The following is a 19,969-nucleotide window of genomic DNA, read 5'->3' on the forward strand; positions in this document are numbered from 1 at the left end:
TACTTTATTACTTCCATTCTCTCTGAGCTTTTGTACTTCACTAATCATGATAATATCCAAGACAGGCTTTAAATTCCTATTTAGAAGTCTGACGTTTGGGTTTAAAGCTCATCATTATGGCCTCTCTTTGTGAGAATAAAACAGAGAAAAACAGGTACCTCTAGGTAGTGAGTCATTTCATCCTAAAATAAACCAGATGAATCATCCTCTGGAGGCACCTATTTCTATGCTAGGAAGCTTAGGATGACTGGTTCAGACTTTGACACTGAACTGCTAGATTCTAAAATGAAGTCCAATGAGTCCCACACTCCAGGGGCTCATCTTCCAACTAGGCAAGTTTGAGAAGTGTTGTTAAACTGAATGGTCCAAGGGAAACTGAGGTCAATGTTCTACTCAAACAGTGCTGCTAACAAGTGAGCCTTTTGGTCCTCCTAGATACAAAACCACTCACAGATATTGCCACTCCACTTTGGAAAGCTCAGTGTGTATGGTTCAGCCTATAGAATCATAGTTCAAAACTTTACAATCCCTACTATTGCAAAAAATCTTGGCATGTGTCTGGGTTCTAGTTTAAATTTCCCAGAGACCCAAATATATTTAATAGAACCAATAACAATTTATAGGATGCCTTTCCCTCTTCCCCCTTTTTCCAAAAGAAAAGGAATTAGATGTAGAGAGGAAAAGGTAAAACACATCCAAAAAAATTAGTCTCACTTTGATTTGGAAGTTAAAAGAGAAAACTTTAACAATAAATAAAAGGCATTTGAAGTAGGGGAGTTACAAAAGGTATAGGAAAGGGAATACAAGATATAAAATATGTAAATACAACCAGATTGATGGCAATGTTTTTTTTTTTTCCTCATGGGTTATGGCCATGTGGTAAAATAAAGAGCAGCAGGAACAGAATGGTGATGCTGGCAAGAGAGAGAAACAGGAAGTTCCTCTGTTTTTATAAGGGGTCTAGACAGGAAGCGGGAATGGGCTAACCACCACACCTGGTAGTTCTCAGACCCACCCCTTTACAATATGGCATGAACCAAGCTAGATGTAGATTAATGTATTTGGGGCACTAAGCAAACCATGGCTTTCTGCATCCTTGAGCTGACAGGCAAGTGTGCATACATTGCACCTAACAGATTCCTGTTTTGCTGGCGCTAGGTTTTTTTTTTTCCTTTTGGAAGAAGAAATGTTTCTAGCTCTCAATATGCTTTCCTTGACTCTGTGTGGGAGTTTATAAGGAAAGGAAATTCTCTTCAGAAATCTGGCCAGAAATTAAGAAAGCAGCATCTGTTAAACACTACAACATTAGTGTGTAGCTAAAGTCGTTTAATGATATGGAAGTACTAGATGAGACTGCTGTCTGAGGTGGCAATCCTGAGTTTCCTTAGATGAACATCAGAATCATAGAATCAGTCAGGGTTGGAAGGGACCACAAGGATCATCTAGTTCCAACCCCCCTGTGATGGGCAGGGACACCCTACCCTTGAGCAGCCTGCACACAGTCTTATCTAGCTTGCCCTTAAACATGTCCAGACATGGGGCCTCAACCACCTCCCTGAGCAACCCATTCCAGGCTCTCGCCACCCTCATGCCGAAGAACTTCCTCCTCACATCCAGGCTGAATCTCCCCACTTCCAGCTTTGCTCCATTCCCCCTAGTCCTGTCACTACCTGATAGCCGCAATTAAGCAGAGTTAAAATGATCAGACATAATTTTAACTGTCAGAACTATGATTTTTGTGGACTTAATACTGAGCAAGTGCAAGTCCCATTTTCAAAACACTTCCCAAATAGAACAAAATGGGCGTTTTTGAAGAACCAGAGTGAGACCCTAGGTAATCCTGTGTCTTCTGGAGCTCAGAGTTTAGTCTACATCCCAGTCAAACTGAGGAAGGTAGAATCCATGCCTTGTATCCTCCCTCTGCATTTGCTTGTACTTGTCATTGTTATCTGTAACACCTTGACTGCTGTGCAATACTTTGCAGCCATCTTGCTTATGCTTTCACAACCTAGATCTGCCTGAATTTGCTGGCTGGTCAAGAAACTCAGAGTTTGAAGACCAAAAATACCTTGTGTCTACTGTCAAAAGGTTATGGTAATTTATGGCAGCCACTGAGAATAACCATGCCAACATACACCTCTCTTCTGGCTGGGTGGTTGGACTAGATGATTTTGAGAGGTCCCTTCCAGCCCCTCTCATTCTGTGATTCCTCAGTTTAGCTGCAAGGATGCTGCAGGACACAGTGTCAAGAGCTTTCCTGAGATCAAAATAAACCATATTATCTGTGCTACCATCATCTGTCCACCTGGTTATATCCCCAGAAAAGGCTAGTAGGTTGGCCAAACAGACTTTCCCTTGGTAAAACCATGTTGACTGCTCCCAATGAACTTCTTATTCTTGCTATGCCTAGAGAAAGTGCCAAGGATAAGTTACTCCTTCACCTTTCCAGGGACAGAAGTGAGGCTGATCTGTCTATAATTACCTGGGTCCTCCTTGCCCTCCAATCCTCAGGCACTTCTGTTCCCTACATCTTACCAAAGGTGATGGAGAGTGGCCTGGAAATTAATACTGCCAGCTCCCTCAGCACATGCAGTTGCATCACATCAGGACCCATGGATGTCCAAGTTGCTTAATCAATCCCCAACCCATTCTTCAGCAACCAAGGTAAACTCGTAGTTTATCCTGACTTGCTCTGGGCCCCCATTGGTCTGGGGCCCTTGAGGACAATCTGCAGCATTATAGACAGAGACAAAAAAAGCATTCAGTAGCTCTTCCTTTTTATCATCAGTCACCAAGGCACTCACCTCATTTAGCAGAGGGCCTACATTGCCTCTAGTGTTAGTTTTTCCTGCAATGTATTTGAAGGAGCCCTTTCTGTTGTCCTTGACCTCTCTTGCAAGGTTTAATTCTAAGGAGGCCTTAGCTTTCCTAGTTGCCTCCCTATATCTCCAAACAACAGTCTAAAATTCCTCATAAGTGGCCAGCTGCTCCTTCCATGATCTGTAGATTCTCTTCTTACACATGATTTTGCCCAGCAGTTCTTTGTTTGACCACTCAGGTCTCCTGGCTATCTTTCTTGGTTTCCTAGCCTTTGGGATGTTCTGATTTTGAGCTTGGAAGAAGTGATCATTGATTTTAACCAACTACCTGGGGCCCCTTTATCTTCTAGCACCCCATTCATGAGATTTCTCCTAACAATTAAGTCCAAAGTTGTGATCCTGCTTGGTATTCTGATCCTACCACATGAGATCCTGAACTCCACCATCTCATGTTTATTATACAGGTTCGCAGGCTCACAGGATGTCAGGGGTTGGAAGGAACTCAAAGAGATCACTGAGACTCACCCCCCTACTAGAGCAGGACAATACTATCTATCACAGATCACAGAGGAACACATCCAGATAGGCCTTGAAAGGCTCCAGAGAAGGAGACTCCACAACCTCTCTGGGGAGCTTGTTCCCGTGTCCTGTGACACTTACAATAAAGAAGTTCCCCCTTTTGTTGAGGTGGAACCTCTTGTGCTGCAGCTTACACCCATTGCTCCTTGTCCTGTCCCAGGGAGCAAGTGAGCAGAGCCTGTCCCCCCTCTACTGACTCACAGCCCTCAGATATTTATAAACATTTATCAAACCCCCTCTCAGTCTTCTCTTTTCCAGACTGAAAAGCCCCAGGTCCCTCAGCCTCTCCTCATAAGCCATGCCCTCTAGTCCCCTCATCATCCTTGTAGCCCTCCACTGGACCCTCTCCCACAGATCCCTGTCCCTCTTAAACTGGGGAGCCCAAAACTGAAGGCAGTATTCAAGATGTGGTTTTACCTCAGTATTCAAGATGAGCTTTTTACTCTTCCTAATACACCCTAGGATTACACTGGCCTTCTTGGCTACAAGGGCACATTGCTGTGCCATGGATGTTCTCCACCAGCACTCCCAGGTCCCTCTCCAGAGGGCGACTCTGCAGCAGATCACCTCCCAACCTGCACTGGTGCAGTTTATTATTCCTCCACAGTTGCAGGAGTCTGCACTTGTCCTTGTTGATCCTCATTTGGTTCCTCTATGCCCAGCTCTCAGACTGTCCAGGTCTTGCTTGATGGCAGCGCAGCCTGCAGCTGTATCAGCCAAGCCTCCCAGTTTGGTGTCATCAACAAACTTCCTGAGCAGACACTCCGTGCCCTCATCAATGTCATTACAGCCAAGGCTGCCCTCAACATTCTCTCCATAATTTTTGAGAAGTCATGGAGAATAGTAGAGGTGTCTGCTGACTGGAAGGAAGCCAATGGCATTCCAATCTTCAAAAAAGGCAAGAAGGAGGACCCAGGCAACCACAGACCAATCAGCCTCACCTCGATCCCTGGAAAGGTGGTGAAGCATCTTGTTCTGGAGGCTATCTCTAACCACATAGAAGAAAAGAAGGTTATGGGGAGTAGCCAACATGGATTTACCAAGGGAAGATCTTGCTTAACTAACCTGATAGCCCTCTATGGTACCATGACTAAATGGGTAGACCAAGGAAAGGCTGTGGATGTCATCTACCTTGACTTCAGCAAGATTTTTTATACTGTATCCCACAACATCTTCACAGATAAGCCCAGAAGATGTGGCATAGACAGCTGGTCTGTGAGGTGGATTGAAAACTGGCTCCACAACAGAGTTCAGAGAGTTGTCATAGATAGCACAGAATTAAGTGGAGGCCTGTAGCCAGTGGTGTTCTCCAGGGATCAGTACTGGGTCCACTTTTGTTCAATACCTTTATCAATGACCTGGATGAGGGCATTGAGTGTAGCCTCAGCAAGCTTGCTGATGATACAAACCTGACAGCCTGTCAGGCTATGCTGCCATCCAATGAGATCTGGGCAGGCTGGAGAGCTGGGTCAAGGCAAATCTTATGAAGCTCAATAAGAACAAGGGCAGGGTCCTTCATATGGGGAGGAATAACAACAGGCACCAGTACAAGTTTGGGGCTGTCCTGCTGGAAAGCAGCTCTGTGGAGAAAGACCTTGGAGTGCTGGTGGACAGCAAGTTCTGTGTGGAACAGCAATGTGCCTCTGTGGCCAAGAATCGTACTGGGGAAAGGCTGTGCATGAACATAAAATAAAGCAATGCTCCTTTGGACTTTGATATTTCTGCAAGGTACTTGAGGTTTGTACTAAAGCCTTATTGATCCTGGTGTTCTCCAAGACCTCAGTGAGCCCTGCCTCTGATCCTTTCTGTTTTCCTGTTCTCTTCCAGAGTGAAGGACTCCTGTGGAATAATATACTGTGGCTGCTTGCTCAGTGCTGAAGGGCCAAATGAGAGTCTTTGTGTACTCCCTCCTTGCAGACATGCAAATAGCTTTAGATGTGAACAACCAAAAGCTATTCCACACTTTACCCACCTTTGCTTTTCTTTGTTTACCTCTTAAAAGGTTGCATCATTGACCAGGAAGGAGATGTTTAAAGCAGAATTTTTTGTTATATTCGTTAAGTTTGAGCAAGACAAAAATCCCTGTCTTTTCCCTGTATTCCTTTGGGTTTCACTGTGGTTACTCATACATTAATACAGCAACATAAAACCAGATGCTTATTGATTTAAAACTGGCCTATGTATATCACACTCATGATATTTTTTGGCATTTATGTTTCCTAGTCCATAATGTATGTTTTACTCTAAAGACCAGCACTATCACAGACTAAACCATTGCACTATGCCAAAAGCAGATTTACCCAAATTGAAGGCACCTGCATTGTCCTAATATTGGGATTGATCTATTTATGTCAGGTGATTTGCAGAAACACAAAGTCCCCTTTTACAATTATCTCTGATGACTGTGTGTAGGTATGTGTGCTTCTAGTATAACCATGGCTTTTGCAGCTGCAAGATCAACGAAGAATGCAACAGAAAATCCAGACAGAAGTAACCTACAACAATTACCTAGTCTAACTTGTCTGACTATTTCAGGCCTGACAAAAAGTTAAAGCACACTACTAAGGACATGGTCCAAATGCCTCTAAACACTGCTAGGCATGAGGCCTCAAGAGCATTGACAGCATCTCCCAGTTTAGTATTGTCAGCAAACTTTCTGACAGTGCCTTCAACTCCTGCATCCAGATCATGGACAGAAATACTGAGCAGAGCTGGCCCTAGAATTGAGCCCCAAGGAACGCTGCTGGTAACTGGCTGCCAGCCACATGTAGCCCCATTCTTGTCTGCAGAGTGCCACTGGACGTGGCTGGCATAACTCTTGCCAGTGACAGTGCACCTGAATACAGCAGCAGCACTTCTGCCTGTTTGCTGGATCACAAGCCACTTGGTCAGCAGCTCATAGGTGATATGTGGCTCCAAATAAGAAAGGGGTATTCAGAGAGTCAGAAATTGTAATGGCTGCTTTCGGGAGGATGTACACAAGATCTCTTTAGTCATCTCTACTAATACTTGTCAGAACAGTAACTTGTTCATTTTTAATTGATTCTAAGCTTTATGGGGAAAGCATCTCATCTTCCTACAAGACTGTATTTGTACAGTGCTTCTGAGATGCAGCTTCTGTTCAGCCTCTACCTGACAGCAAACAGCCAGCTACTACAATCAGCATCCTCTGATGATACCAACTCTGAAAGCCTTTGGAAGAAAGCACCACAGCAGTCCCATTGCATTATAGAAGAGAATCAGTAAAAGTGACCATGCCTGTCACCTCCACTAGGACATCCAGAGGCAGGATCCAATCCTGGGCTGGTCTCAGATTTGGCCACACATAAATGGCCAGGTTGACAGCAGTCATCCTGGTGATGTTATGCAGCAAGGATGACAAGTGCTTCAGGACCAGGAGGTTGCCTTTGGGCAATTTGTTGGACACCCTGAGGAAAGAAGAACAAGAGATTAATAAAGTGGATGATGCCAACACAAGTATCCCCAGGCTGATGTCACTCAAACTCATGTGCAGGAGGGCTCCCTGGCCATACTGGCTTTCAGCTCCTGCTCTCAGCACGAACAGAGCCCAGGGCTGCTGGGCTCCATGTAAGTGGGGTTCACTTCGAGGTGCACAGGCTTTCTTTCCATCTGGACCTTCTCTTTCCTGTCCAGGGCCTCCCAGAGGTCCCATGATGCATGCTCGCCAGCTGCTACCCAGAAGATCCTCTCCATGGAAAGTCCATTCTGCTGTAGGAGAAGCAGCAGGTTCACATTCCTTAAGGGCAAGAGGTGGTACTGAACATGAGCCAGCAGTGTGTCCAGCTGGCCAAGAGAGCCAATGGCATCCTGGCCTGGATCAGGAGGAGTGTAGCCAGTAGGACAAGGGAGGTTATTCTGCCTCTGTACTCAGCACTGGTCAGGCCACACCTTGAGTGCTGTGTCCAGTTCTGGGCTCCTCAATACACAAGAGATGTTTAGGTGATAGAAGGTGTCCAGAGAAGGGCAATGAAGCTGGTGAGGAGCCTGGAGCACAGCCCTGTGAGGAGATGCTGAGGGAGCTGGGGGTGTGCAGCCTTGAGAAGAGGAGGTTCAGGGAAGATCTCGTTGCTGTCTATGACTACCTGAAGGGAGGCTGTAGCCAGGTGGGGTTGGTCTCTTCTGCCAGGCACCCAGCAACAGAAGAAGGGGACACAGTCTCAAGGGCTGTGAAGATGATTAGAGGACTAGAACGTCTTGATCATGAAGAAAGGCTGAGGGACTCTGAGCCTTTTCAGTCTGGAGAAAAGAAAGGCTGAGAAGAGATTTTATTAATGCTACAAACAAAAGAATGTGTGTCAGGAGGATGGGGCCAGACTTTTTGTAGTAGTGCCCAATGACAGGACAAGAGGTAATGTTCAGAAACTTGCATATTGGAAGCTGCATCTAAATGTGAGGAGGAACTTTTTTAAGTCAAGGATAGTCTGCCCAGAAGAGTGGTGAAGACTTCATGTCTGGAGTCCTTCAGAGCCCACCTGGACTCTGTAGTGCGGAACATGGTCTGGTGGGGTGTTTAGACTTGATGATCTCAAGGTCCCTTCCAACTGCTATCATTCTGTGATTCTGTGATTACCTCCTACTGATTAAGCAGGGAGCTGTTCTGAAGATTAGTGGAGCAGCTAACAATGAGAGAAATGGGTAGGTAAGATTGGGCTTTCTTAACTCCCTGCCAAATTATCATAGGATCATAGGATGTTAGGGCTTGGAAGAGACCCAAAAAGATCACCGAGTCCAATCCCCTATTATGTGCAAGTAAAAAACATTCTATTCATAGATGTGACTGTGATAGCAGGTATGTGGGATGATGGAATGCAGATCATAATTATCAGATTGTATGGGACAGTATGTAGCTGCTATGTGGGAAGATAGAGGTCAAGATTAACTTGACTATTTAGGGGTGGACTGCTTAGTGGCCTGAAGGGATAAATGTAGGGAAAGAGATTCAAGTAAGAACACAGTCCAATGCTCAGTGGTGGTTCATGAAAATCAGACAATAATTTGCAGTTATTTCACAAGTATATTTAAAAACTTTTACAGGAACATTCCCAACCATAGATAGAAGTCAGAAAATCAACGTAATGAAGAAACAAGGAAAAGGCCAGTAGCAAATGCACATTCAAAGCTTAGTTTAAATATTAATTTTTGCAAATTTTGAGCCAGCAGTGTGCCCAGGTGACCAAGAGAGCCAATGGCATCCTGGTCTGGATAAGGAAAAGTTTGGCCAGTAGGACAAGGGAGGTTATTCTGCCCTTGTACTCAACACTGGTGTCTCGGGTTCTAATTCAAATTCCCAGACTCCAACAAATTTGATAGACCCAATAACAATTTGTAAAGTGCCCTCCCCTCTTCCCCCTTCTCTCCCAAAGGAAGGGATTAGATATAGGGAGAGAGAGAGGTAAACACACCCAAATAAATCAACCTCACTCAAAGTTAAAAGGAGAAGTTTAACAATAACTTAGAAAGGTATTGGAGGTAGGGAAGTTTACAAAGGACAGGGACAACCCGAGTTGTGTGATGGTGGCTTTGTCTGCCTCTTGTCTGCCATGTGGTATGGTGGTATGCAGGCAGGATGTGTAGAGTGAGGTGTGTGGCAAGAGAGAGAAAGAGGAACAGGAAGTGGGGGGAGTGGGCTAACCATCACCTGGTGGTGTGACCCACCCCTGGGGAGGGGTCAAGACCCCTAGGATCAGGTTCAGGGTTACTCCCCCTGGAGTGTTAACCCTATGCAACTGGTCAGGCCACACCTTGAGTACTGCGTCTAGTTTTGGGGCCCTCAATTCAAGAGAGATGTTTAGATACTGGAATGTGTCCAGAGAAGGGCAATGAAGCTGGTGAGGGACCTGGAACACAAACCCTATGAGTAGAAACTGAAGAGGCTGGGGATGTGCAGCCTGCAGAAGAGGAGGTTCAGGGCAGCCCTCATTGCTGTCTACAACTACCTGAAGGGAGGCTGTAACCAAGTGGGGTTGGTCTCTTCATCCATGCAACTAGCAACATAGCAAGGAGACACAGTCTCAAGTTGTGGCAGAGGAAGTCTAGGTTGGATTTTAGGAGGAAGTTTTTGCCAGAGAGAGTGATTGGCATTGGAATGGGCTGCCCAGGGAGGTGGTGGAGTCACCATCCATGGAGGTGTTGAAGCAAAGCCTGGCTGAGGCACTTAGTGCCATGGTCTGGTTGATTGGATAGGGCTGGGTGCTAGGTTGGCCTGGATGATCTTGGAGGTCTCTTCCAACCTGGTTGATTCTGTGATTCTATGATTCTCAACCTAAGTGAAGGTGAATGCCTCCAAGAGACATTCAAACTCACAGACAGGTAGAGTTGGAATCTCAGTATCCAGAACTGCTGCATCCTATTATTGGTTCACTATATCTTGGCTATACTGTTACTGTCAGTGTTTTCTTCTTTAAGGACATACAGCAGTTCCATTTCCACTACTGCGGTGGGAACTGAACTGGATGTTGAAGCAAAAAAAGGGCAACTTCCTAACTTCCTTTTATGCCACATTTCTCCTTTTCTAATAAATGTTGTGTCTTTATTACACCTGGAATTCCAAACACCTATTTTCCTGCTTTGGCAGGGGAGTTGGACTTGATGATCTCTGCAAGTCCCAACCTCTAATGCTGTATGATTCTGTGATCTCCCTAGGCCTTCTAAGACTCTATCAAATTATGTATTAAGAAGAAATAATCTCATAAAACAAAACAAAAAAAAAAGAGATAATGGACTAGTAAATAATTATAAAAACAAATGTTAAGAGAAGTTGAACTGATCCTCTGTGCAGGAGAGCACTTTATTTTTGAGAAGTACGGCTATGCCTAAGAACTTACAGTTTTAAATCCTTTCATGGCAGTCAATTTGCCAACAGACAATAAAGCTGCAGATTAAACCTGGATTAATCTTCTACAAAATGCAGCAGACAGCTTTCAGTCTGCTTTTGACACCATCCTTTTACTAGGGGTGGGGAAGTGCCATTAAAACTTTAAGTTATCAAGGTGGGGCAAATAAACCCTCCTTCCTGCCCCATCACATCTCACCTTTCCCCCTTGTCTCCAAGGGCATATGCACATATTTGTTCATCCTTCTCTTGTTGCTTGAGCTCTAATAATGTACCAAGATGTCTTACAGACCCCAGCTATGTCCCACCTTGAGCAGAGGAGTAGATGTGTCTCAGTTCAGTACATTTTTGCCTTATTTCTTTAGATGCATTGAAGTATGTGAAAAAAGAGCTTATATTGCTTTTGTGTATGAATCATAGAATCAATCAGGTTGGTAGAGACTTCCAAGATCATCCAGTCCAACCTAGCACCCAGACCTAGACAATCAACTAGACCATAGCACTAAGTGTGTCATCCAGGCTTTGCTTGAACACCTCCATGGATGGCGACTCCACCACTTCCCTGGGCAGCCCATTCCAATGCCAATCACTCTCTCTGGCAACAACTTCCTCCTAACATCTAGCCTGGCACAACTGCAAACTGTGTCCTCTTGTTCTGTTGTTGGTTGCCTAGCAGAAGAGGCTGACCTCCACCTGGCTACAGCCTCCCTTCAGGTAGATGTAGACAGCAATGAAGTCTGCCCTGAGCCTCCTCTTCTCAAGGCTGCACACCCCCAGCTCCCTCAGCATCTCCTCACAGGGCTGTGCTCCAGGTCCTCACCAGCTTCATTGCCCTTCTCTGGACACCTTCTATCACCTAAACATCTCTTGTGTATTGAGGAGCCCAGAACTGGACACAGCACTCAAAGTGTGGCCTGATCAGTGCTGAGTACAGAGGCAGAATAACCTCCCTTGTCCTACTGGCCACACTGTTCCTGATACAGGTCAGGATGCCATTGGCTCTCCTGCCCACCTGGGCACACTGCTGGTTCATGTTCAGCTACTATCTACCAACACCACCAGGTCCTTTTCTGCCTGGCTGCTCTCAAGCCACTCTGTCCTTGTTTCTCACATCAGAAAATCAGAAATGACCTACAATCACCTGTATTTTTAGAGTAGAGAGGTGTTTAAAAAGAAAATGGAAAAAAAAAAAAAAAAAAAGAGAAACCACCGAGGATATATTGCAGGGGAAATATTCAAGACAGGAAAAAAATATTTGACTAGGTCCCATTAAGGTTAAGGAGCCAACATGTTCCTCCCTGTGGTGTCCAATGTGATTGAGGTATAGGATTGTCACACTTGGATGAAATGTGTCATTCAAGGCTTAAGAAGCCTATCTATCTATATTCTATGGCTGTCGTTATCACAGCTGCTGAGTGCCTTACAGGCTGTAATGTATTTATCCTCAGAACAGTTCTGTGAGTTGGGTAGGTCTCCTGCCACTCTGGGGTTTATTTTTCATGGCTATATTCAATCTCTCAGGGTTTAAAAAAAGAAAAAAAAAAAGAAAATAAAGAACCCACAGTTTGAGGATAAAGAGTTGCTCATCTGACCTTTCAGTAATTAAGTTTTTGGTACTTTCTCCCTATTGCTCAGTCTACTCTACATCATTTTCAATAGCCCCTTGGTCTGAAGCACAAGAAAGAGATCGTCTTGCCAGGGGCAGGGAAAAACCTGCTTCCTTACGCTGAATTTCAGAATCACATTTAAGAATTCCCAGAAAACAGCCAAGATAGAAACACAGAATCAGTCAGGGTTGGAAGGGACTACAAAGACCATGCAGTTCCAACCCCCCTGCAATGGCCAGGGACACCCTACCCTAGAGCAGCCTGCACATAGCCTGGCCTTAAACATCTCCAGCAATGAGACCTCAAACACTTCTCTGGGCAACCCTTTCCAGGCTCTCACCACTCTCATGCTCAACAACTTCCTCCTCACGACCACTCTGAATCTCCCCACCTCCACCTTTGCTCCATTCCTCCCGGTCCTTTCACTCCCTGATATCCTGAAAAGTCCTTCCCCAGCTTTCTTGTAGGCCCCTTCAGATCCTGGAAGGCCACAAGAACGTCACCTGGGAGCCTCCTCTTCTCAAGACTGAACAGCCCCAACTCCTTCAGTCTGTCCTCATAGCAGAGCTGCTCCAGCCCTCTGAGCATCCTCATGGCCCTTCTCTGGACACACTCCAGCAACTCCACATCCCTCTTGTAATGGAGGCTCCAGAACTGGATGCAGTACTCCAGGTAGGGTCTCAGCAGAGTGGAGTAGAGGGGAAGAATCACCTCCCTCCACCTGCTGGACACACTTCTCCTGATGCAGCCCAGGATCTGGCTGTCCCTCCAGGCTGCAAGTGCACACTGCTGGTTCATGCTGAGTTTCTTGTCCAGCAGTACCCTCAAGTCCCTCTCCTGAGGGCTGCTCTCTAGTCACTCACTGCCCAGCATGAATTTGTGCCTGGCACTGCCTCAACCCAGATGCAGGATCTCGCACTTGATCTTGTTGAACCTCCTGAGTCTGGCTTGTGCCCGCCTCTCCAGCCTGTCCAGCTCCCTCTGGATGGATCCCTGCCCTCCAGCCTGTCTGCTGCACCACACAGCTTGGTGTCATCAGCAGCTCCTCTCATCAGAGTACTGGAATCTAAGTATGTTCACCAAATCTTGAAGACTGTATGTCTCCTCTTCCTTCCTCCTATTGTGCACCAGAGGTCCCCTCTCCTAAGTCCTCATTTGAATCACTCTTTGTCAAATGTTTCTTCTTAATTTTCACCTTGGCAGGCACCAAGGTGACCTGTGCTGAGACCGACTTTGATGACTCCACTATCAGTTTTGAATTACTGGGGGTCTGGCCTGAGGCCTGTGAGTTCAAATCTGCCTTAGGGCTAGGTTTTTTTTCTTCTGCCTGGGGAGTCGAACTGGCTGAATTAGTGTTATTAGTTGAAGTAACATCTTGAGTTTGGGTAGTTTCCTGTGTTCTTGGCATAGAATCATAGAATCAACCAGGTTGGAAGAGACATCCAAGATCATCCAGTCCAACCTAGCACCCAGCCCTAGCCAGTCAACTAGACCATGGCACAAAGTGCCTGATCCAGTCTTCTCTTGAACACCTCCAGGGATGGTGACTCCACCATCTCCCTGGGCAGCCTATTCCAATGGGAGATCACTCTCTCTGGCAGGAACTTCCTCCTAACATCCAGCCTATACTTCCCTGGCATAACTTGAGACTGTGTCCCCTTCTTCTGTTGCTGTTTGTCTGGGAGAAGAGGCCAACCCCCACCTGGCTACAACCTCCCTTCAGGTAGTTGTAGACAGCAATTCTGCCATGTTATAATTTTTGGTAGGAACATTCGCAGCTTTCCCAGAATGGAGGGAGTAGTGGTGGTCCACCCTTGCTCTGCCCCTGAACTATCACTGTTTTGAGTTGGATTGCCATTTATGTCACTCTGTTTACCTTTTGTCTGAGACACGAGCCTCTTCTTTTTACTTCTTAAAGGCATCACACTTGAGTTTCTCACACATAATGTTAAAATTATTATAAAATTAAAAAATATAGTACCTATGATCACACACAACAGAAATACCATGGTCTGACATGAACAAAATTCTGAACAAGGGTCAGTCACCTGAGTCTTAGGTAAAATTACTCTCATTAGGGCTGCAGATAAAGCAGAAGTAATACTTCCATTTCCTGTAATGTTGCTGGTGAATGCCCCTGTAATGTTACTGGTGAAAGACTCAGTGATGCTAAACCCAGTATAGCCAAGGATGAAATCCCCCCAACTCCAAAAAATGGATGTGAGTTTAGCTTTGATCATTTTCAAAATTAGATAATTAAAAGTAACCAATTTGGGCTTTGATCCAATTATAAACAAGAAAACAGATGATAGACCACACAATAGCCCCCACTAAGTAAAACAGCTTTATTAGTTTCATTCTGATTCTCAGAGATAATAAACAATCATTCAAAATCAATTTGCCCTATGCTGGAGTATCAAAATAGAGGATGAGATGGTTTGGGTGTTCCCCGCCCCGCCACACTTTGGAAATCACCCTGGCTAGACTCAGTCAGCTCTGGAAATTTGAATGAAGCTGTTTATTTACAGCTTAGCTCAATATACCAGCAGATATTTACAGTATATACAGTTATATACAGAAATATACAAGGTAAAAGGTTATACAGAAACACAACAGCCCTCCCAGAAACCTGAGTCCCCAGGAGGGGCTTCCAACCACCCCTTCACCATCCCCCTACCCCTCTCAACCTTACCCCAGTCCCAAGGAAGAATGGAGTTTCAGCCAGGGGTTTAGGAAGGAAAGTGGATTAGTCAGAGAAATGGAGGGTGAGGTTAGAGAGAGAGATCCAGCTTGGACCCCCCCAACAGGAGAAGTGCTTTATCTATGTTTTGTCTCTTGTTCCTATACATCTCAGCAAGCCTATGAGGGAAGTGTACATCACCATTGTTTTCCTTTCACAGCCTGTAATCTAGTTCTTCTCACCAAAACATTCTAGCTAGCTTCAAACTAGCACAATGTCTGCCTTTCTAAACTGTAATTTTTAGTTTTGTTGGGGAGCAGCAAGAGCAACAAAGCCAGTGTTTGCCTAATCTAATTGTCATCTGGAGGTATTGAAACCCATTTCTGTCCGGTGTACACACTGAGGGCATGTAAAGCAACACTGAGTTAGAAAACTACAGAAAAACAAAAGTACTTAACCATTTCTGCCTGATAGTGGAAGCCTGTTGCGTAGCCAGCAAAAGGCATAAATACCAGTTTAACACTGAGATTAAGTACTTGGAAACCAGGCTACTCAAATGCCTAAGTGCCCTGGATTTTCACAGCATGTAGCAGTGTTTTGGGGAAATCTCAGTAGACCCTAAGGTATGCTAAATCAGCACTTTATTGAGAATATGCAGGCAGTAATGATGGCTGTGTTTCTTTGGGGGGTTTATAGTAAATTAGATAAGTAATATGGAGTCCTAGAGATGGGGAGAGGAAAAAAAAATAAGATAAAAGACCATTTATATTATTTTGGTTATCAAGCCATGAAAGAGATACACCTGCACTTGCTTCCTGGCTGGAAGGAAGAGATTCAGGTTATTTATCTAAAAAGACATTTTTACATTTTGGTATGTTCATACATTTTTTCCTATAAAGGTGATTCAATAAAGTATTTGGATGTTTTCTTCTTTAACGTGATCTTTTACCACCAATCAAAGTAGTAGAGTGAAGAACTGGGGGGCTTAGCTATATATCTTATACAGACTGATCTGAACTTCCATGTATGCTAATTACAAAAGCAAGAATATGGGGACAGTTATGTCAGACAGTATCTACAAGCCCTGTGAGGAGAGGCTGAGGGAGCTGAGAGTGTTTAGCCTGCAGAAGAGGAGGCTCAGGGGTGACCTCATTGCTGTCTACGACTACCTGAAGGGAGGCTGACTGAAGCCAGGTGGGGTTGGTCTCTTCTGCCAGGCAACCAGCAACAGAACAAGGGGACACAGTCTCAAGTTGTGCTGAAGGAGGCTTAAGCTGAATGTTAGCAGGAAGTTGTTGCCAGAGAGAGTGATTTGCATTGGAATGGGCTGCCCAGGGAGGTGGCGGAGTTGCTGTCCCTGGAGCAAAGGCTGGATGAGGCACTTAGTGCCATGGTCTAGTTGATTGGACAGGGCGGGGTGCTAGGTTGGACTGGATGAGCTTGGAGGTCTCTTCCACCTGGTTGATTCTATGATTCTATGATACTGTGCTTTGTTGTGAATTTCTATGACTGCATTCATGTATCAGTGATTCCTGCAGAAACATAGAGCTAAGGAACTGGGATGATCTGGGTCAGGCTATAAAATGAAAATCCATTTAGAGTTGAATTAAAACGTGATCTTACATGAGGTAGTTGTGGTGAGCTATGTACTCTGGGTAAGCATCTTCGCAATATACATCATTTGTCATTATAAAAATCTATATTCTGTGTGGTCCCAAAAAGTCTAGAATCTGGAAAATGGACATGGACATGGTAAGATGGCATGGCCTGTTTGCAATCAGAGTGTTTAAACTCCTTGTATGTGCATTGAATTTATTAGCAATCTCTGAAACATAGAACAGGCTTTCAGAAGGAAATACATAAGTCATATATTGCTGTTCTAGTGTTTTGTTTGAGTTTGTTCCTTTCTTTCTGATGAGAAGATATATCAGTATCTTAATAGTTCTCCAAAGCCAAAAGAAATCTGGAATTCTATATTAGAAAAGGAAAAAAAGCAGAAATAACCTTTCTTTTTCCACCTCTAATTTTGTATTGCATGTACTTACTAGACATAGTCAGACAAAGAACACTTTCTGGCATAGGATATGATAGGAACTTTGCGAACAGCTGCACTAAAATTCCAAGAGCCAGTATGTCATAGATAGAATTGTACCAAGATGGAGTGATTTTGCTTTTCATCTCACAGAAGTTCTGTTCTTTGCCACCGACCATAACCAAATAAATCTGGAAAATCAAAGCAAAGCTGCACAGTTTTACCTGGTTTCCAATCAAAACAGATTGACACAGAAGGCTTAGGAACTAGAACTGTATCTTAAGCTTGCAAATTGCCCACAGAGGAAAGATGAATGGTGTCTGATAAGGATTTCAGGAAAACTGCTTAATACATTCCTAGTTACATCATATGCTAGAAAACTGCTGAGAAAGGCTGAACACATAGCACTAGGGGACAAGTGTTCATCACATTTTTATACATGCAATGCTTGCCAAGAAAACCAAGCCTCCTAAATAAAGTACATGCATGTATGCTTTAATGCAGCCTTATAAAGCCATTCGATGTTATTTTTAATAGGTAGAAACATTTTGGAGAATAACTAAGATCTCTATGTGAGCACTGATAATTTAATATCAGAAGAGTATTTGTTGTGAATTTTGAGGCTGAAAAGGCCTTTGTATTTTAACAGGCAAGTTGACCACTGTAGGGGAATGTGCTGGTTTGAGACTAACGGAAATATTTTACTGAGTGAAATTAAATCCTTAGCTGTGAAAAGAAAGAAGAAAAACAACATGTGCCCGACATCACCATTCCTCGGCTGAGAAACACAAGTCAAAATATAGGTAAGGCACTCATTGCTCACACAGTGCTCAGCTCTCACTTTTGGCTGTGCCTTCTTTCTGGCAGTCTGGTCTCTGGCTGATTCTGCCTTTAACTCTCTAATCCACCTAACCCCTTTTTCCTCCAACCTCCTTGATGTCTTTTTGACATCTCACCTCAGATCTCCAGATCGATCACATGAGATATACATGGGTTGATCTGGTTATTTCTGAAGGGAGGGAAAGAGGGAGGGGGCAGAGGGTTTGGGTTGGGAGCCCTCCTGGGGACTCTGATTGTTTCTGGGAGGGGTACTGTGTTTCTGTGTTGCTTTTCATTTGTATATAACTGTATATATTTGTGTATATGTGCCTGTATATTGTGCTAAGCTGTAAATTCATTCTTTAAATTCCAGCTATCTGAGTCTAGTCTGGATGATTTTCTTAAGTGGGGGGTGTGGGGGGGTGTGTGTGTCAGGTAACTCCCAAACCATCACAGGCAAATACTCCTTTTTCCCCAGCATAGCCTCTGGGGAAGATCCTAAATGACCCAATAACATGTTTTATCTTTGCTTTAGTATTTATACAGCTTCATTATACTCATACCTGAAGAGCTGATTGATCTTTAGAATTCTATCTGAGCTGGAAAATAGTCTTTGTTCAGATATATATGCAGAGATAAGTCACAGATGCATGAGAGATCCAAAAGAGAACTTCACTGATGCAGTGTCACATACTACACTGTCTATAATATTGGTACCCAGGAGAGCCAAATGCTTAACTCTGCACTGGGGAGCCTGTGGAGAACTGTGGATGTCAAAAGACATCACCAAAACATTCATCATGCATCCACCAGATGTAAGGACACAGAGACACTAAAGCTGGTCCCTAAGAAACTGCTGAGAAGGACGTACTATCACCCCCATAACTACACAGGATTTTAAAGTTATAATTGCACCTGTGGGGGCATAATTGTTTGGTTGTTTTTTTTTTAACTGGTGTAGTCACCCTCTAATTCAAAATATCCAGATGCTTAAACCCAATTCATCTCCCTGTGTGACTGTTCCATATACCAGGCTTCAGTTGACTTTTAAGCTGCTGCTATTCACACCATCCTGCCTCATGCCAGCTTTGAAATGAAAGTGCTGGCTGAAGTATTACAGGACTTGAAACTCTGATTGTAACATGAGAGATTTCCTGTTCCGTTTGCTGCTTTTGGATTCCAGGTTTTTGGGTGCTGGCTCTCCTCCACTGAGAGGGCAGACAGAGAAGAACGTACATAGTGGTTTTAGCTCTCTTGCTTCTGCTTGCTGCTGCTTTCTGCTGTGCTTTCTCTGCAAATAAGCTACGGTAATTGTGCGTTGTATTATGGCTATTATTGTCTCATTTACTCAGTAAACTCTTACTTCTTTATCTCAAACCAGAGCTCTTTGGTTGGTTGGTTTGGTTTGTTGGGGGCGGGGGTGTGTGTTTTGGTTTGTTTAGGGTGGGGGTGTGTTATGTGCTACTTTCCCTCACTTCTGCCTTGTGGAGTAACAGGCAGGTTAACCTGTTCCCGTTGCTTTAATCTGTTATACTGCACAAAGAACTGAAGATATAATAGGGTAGCGATGGTAAAGACTAGAGAGGAATGCATAACTAAGAGTTTGGACAAATAAGCTTGCCACAGTAGAGTTCCAAGCCTTCTTCAAAGAGTGCTTATTTTTTCCAAAGATTGCATCATTAGAGTAGGGATCAAAATCCTATTCTGTGCACATTCTTTTCTGCATATGGAATGAAAGAGAGATGCATGCACCAGCTTCGTAGAACTTTACAGAACTCCAGTGCTGAATAAAAACTTGGAAATCTTCATCCTGATGATGTTCTCAAGGTCATGGAAATCTAGATCAAAATAGAACCTTTAGCCCTGCCTCCAAAAGTTGAGGCCAAGACTGTAGTATGATCATACATTACAGTTTTTCAGCATAATCATACATGTGTCTGTGCATGTTTGGCTCTAAACATCACCTTGATTACTTGTCATCTTGCTTACACATCATTCCAGTTTTGTTAAGTTGATGATCTGGAATACATTTAGGAACAAGGCTATTAATATGTGTAAGTATTAACAGGATTGGGTTGAGAACTGTCCAAGTAAAAGCCCAACTAATATTCTAAACTGGACAGATGGAAATGATATGCATTTGGCAGGCTTCTGCATTTTCCCCTCAAACAGGTCACAACTGCTTATAAAACAGGGTTTTACTGCAGCATTCACTTACATGATTTATTTTTCCTACACTCAGAGTTTATAATTCATTTGCTCTATTTCCTGTCAGTGTTTTCTTCCCTCTCTTTACAGAATCATAGAATCAGTCAGGGTTGGAAGGGACCACAAAGATCATGCAGTTCCAAACCCCCTGCCATGGCCAGGGATACCCTACCCTAAATCAGCCTGCACACAGCCTCATCCGGCCTGGCCTTAAATACCTCCAGCAATGGGACCTCAACCACCTCCCTGGGCAACCCATGCCAGGCTCTCACCACTCTCATGCTCAGCAACTTCCTCCTCATGACCACTTTGAATCTCCCCACCTCCACCTTTGCTCCATTCCTCCCAGTCCTTTCACTCCCTGATATCCTG

At 44.2% G+C, this 19,969-nt stretch overlaps 1 long non-coding RNA gene across 1 annotated transcript in view; it reads left to right on the forward strand.

The window, feature by feature from the left end:
- Positions 1-17,355, forward strand: part of LOC135173873 (uncharacterized) — a 44,587-nt gene extending 27,232 nt beyond the window's left edge. Inside the window, exon 3 of the long non-coding RNA XR_010301465.1 lies at positions 17,220-17,355. This is a non-coding gene — a long non-coding RNA (uncharacterized LOC135173873). The remainder of the gene's footprint in view (positions 1-17,219) is intronic.
- The last annotated feature ends 2,614 nt before the right edge of the window (positions 17,356-19,969 follow it).

Source organism: Pogoniulus pusillus, chromosome 3, assembly GCF_015220805.1.
Source record: "Pogoniulus pusillus isolate bPogPus1 chromosome 3, bPogPus1.pri, whole genome shotgun sequence".
Classification (NCBI taxonomy): Eukaryota; Metazoa; Chordata; class Aves; order Piciformes; family Lybiidae; genus Pogoniulus; species Pogoniulus pusillus.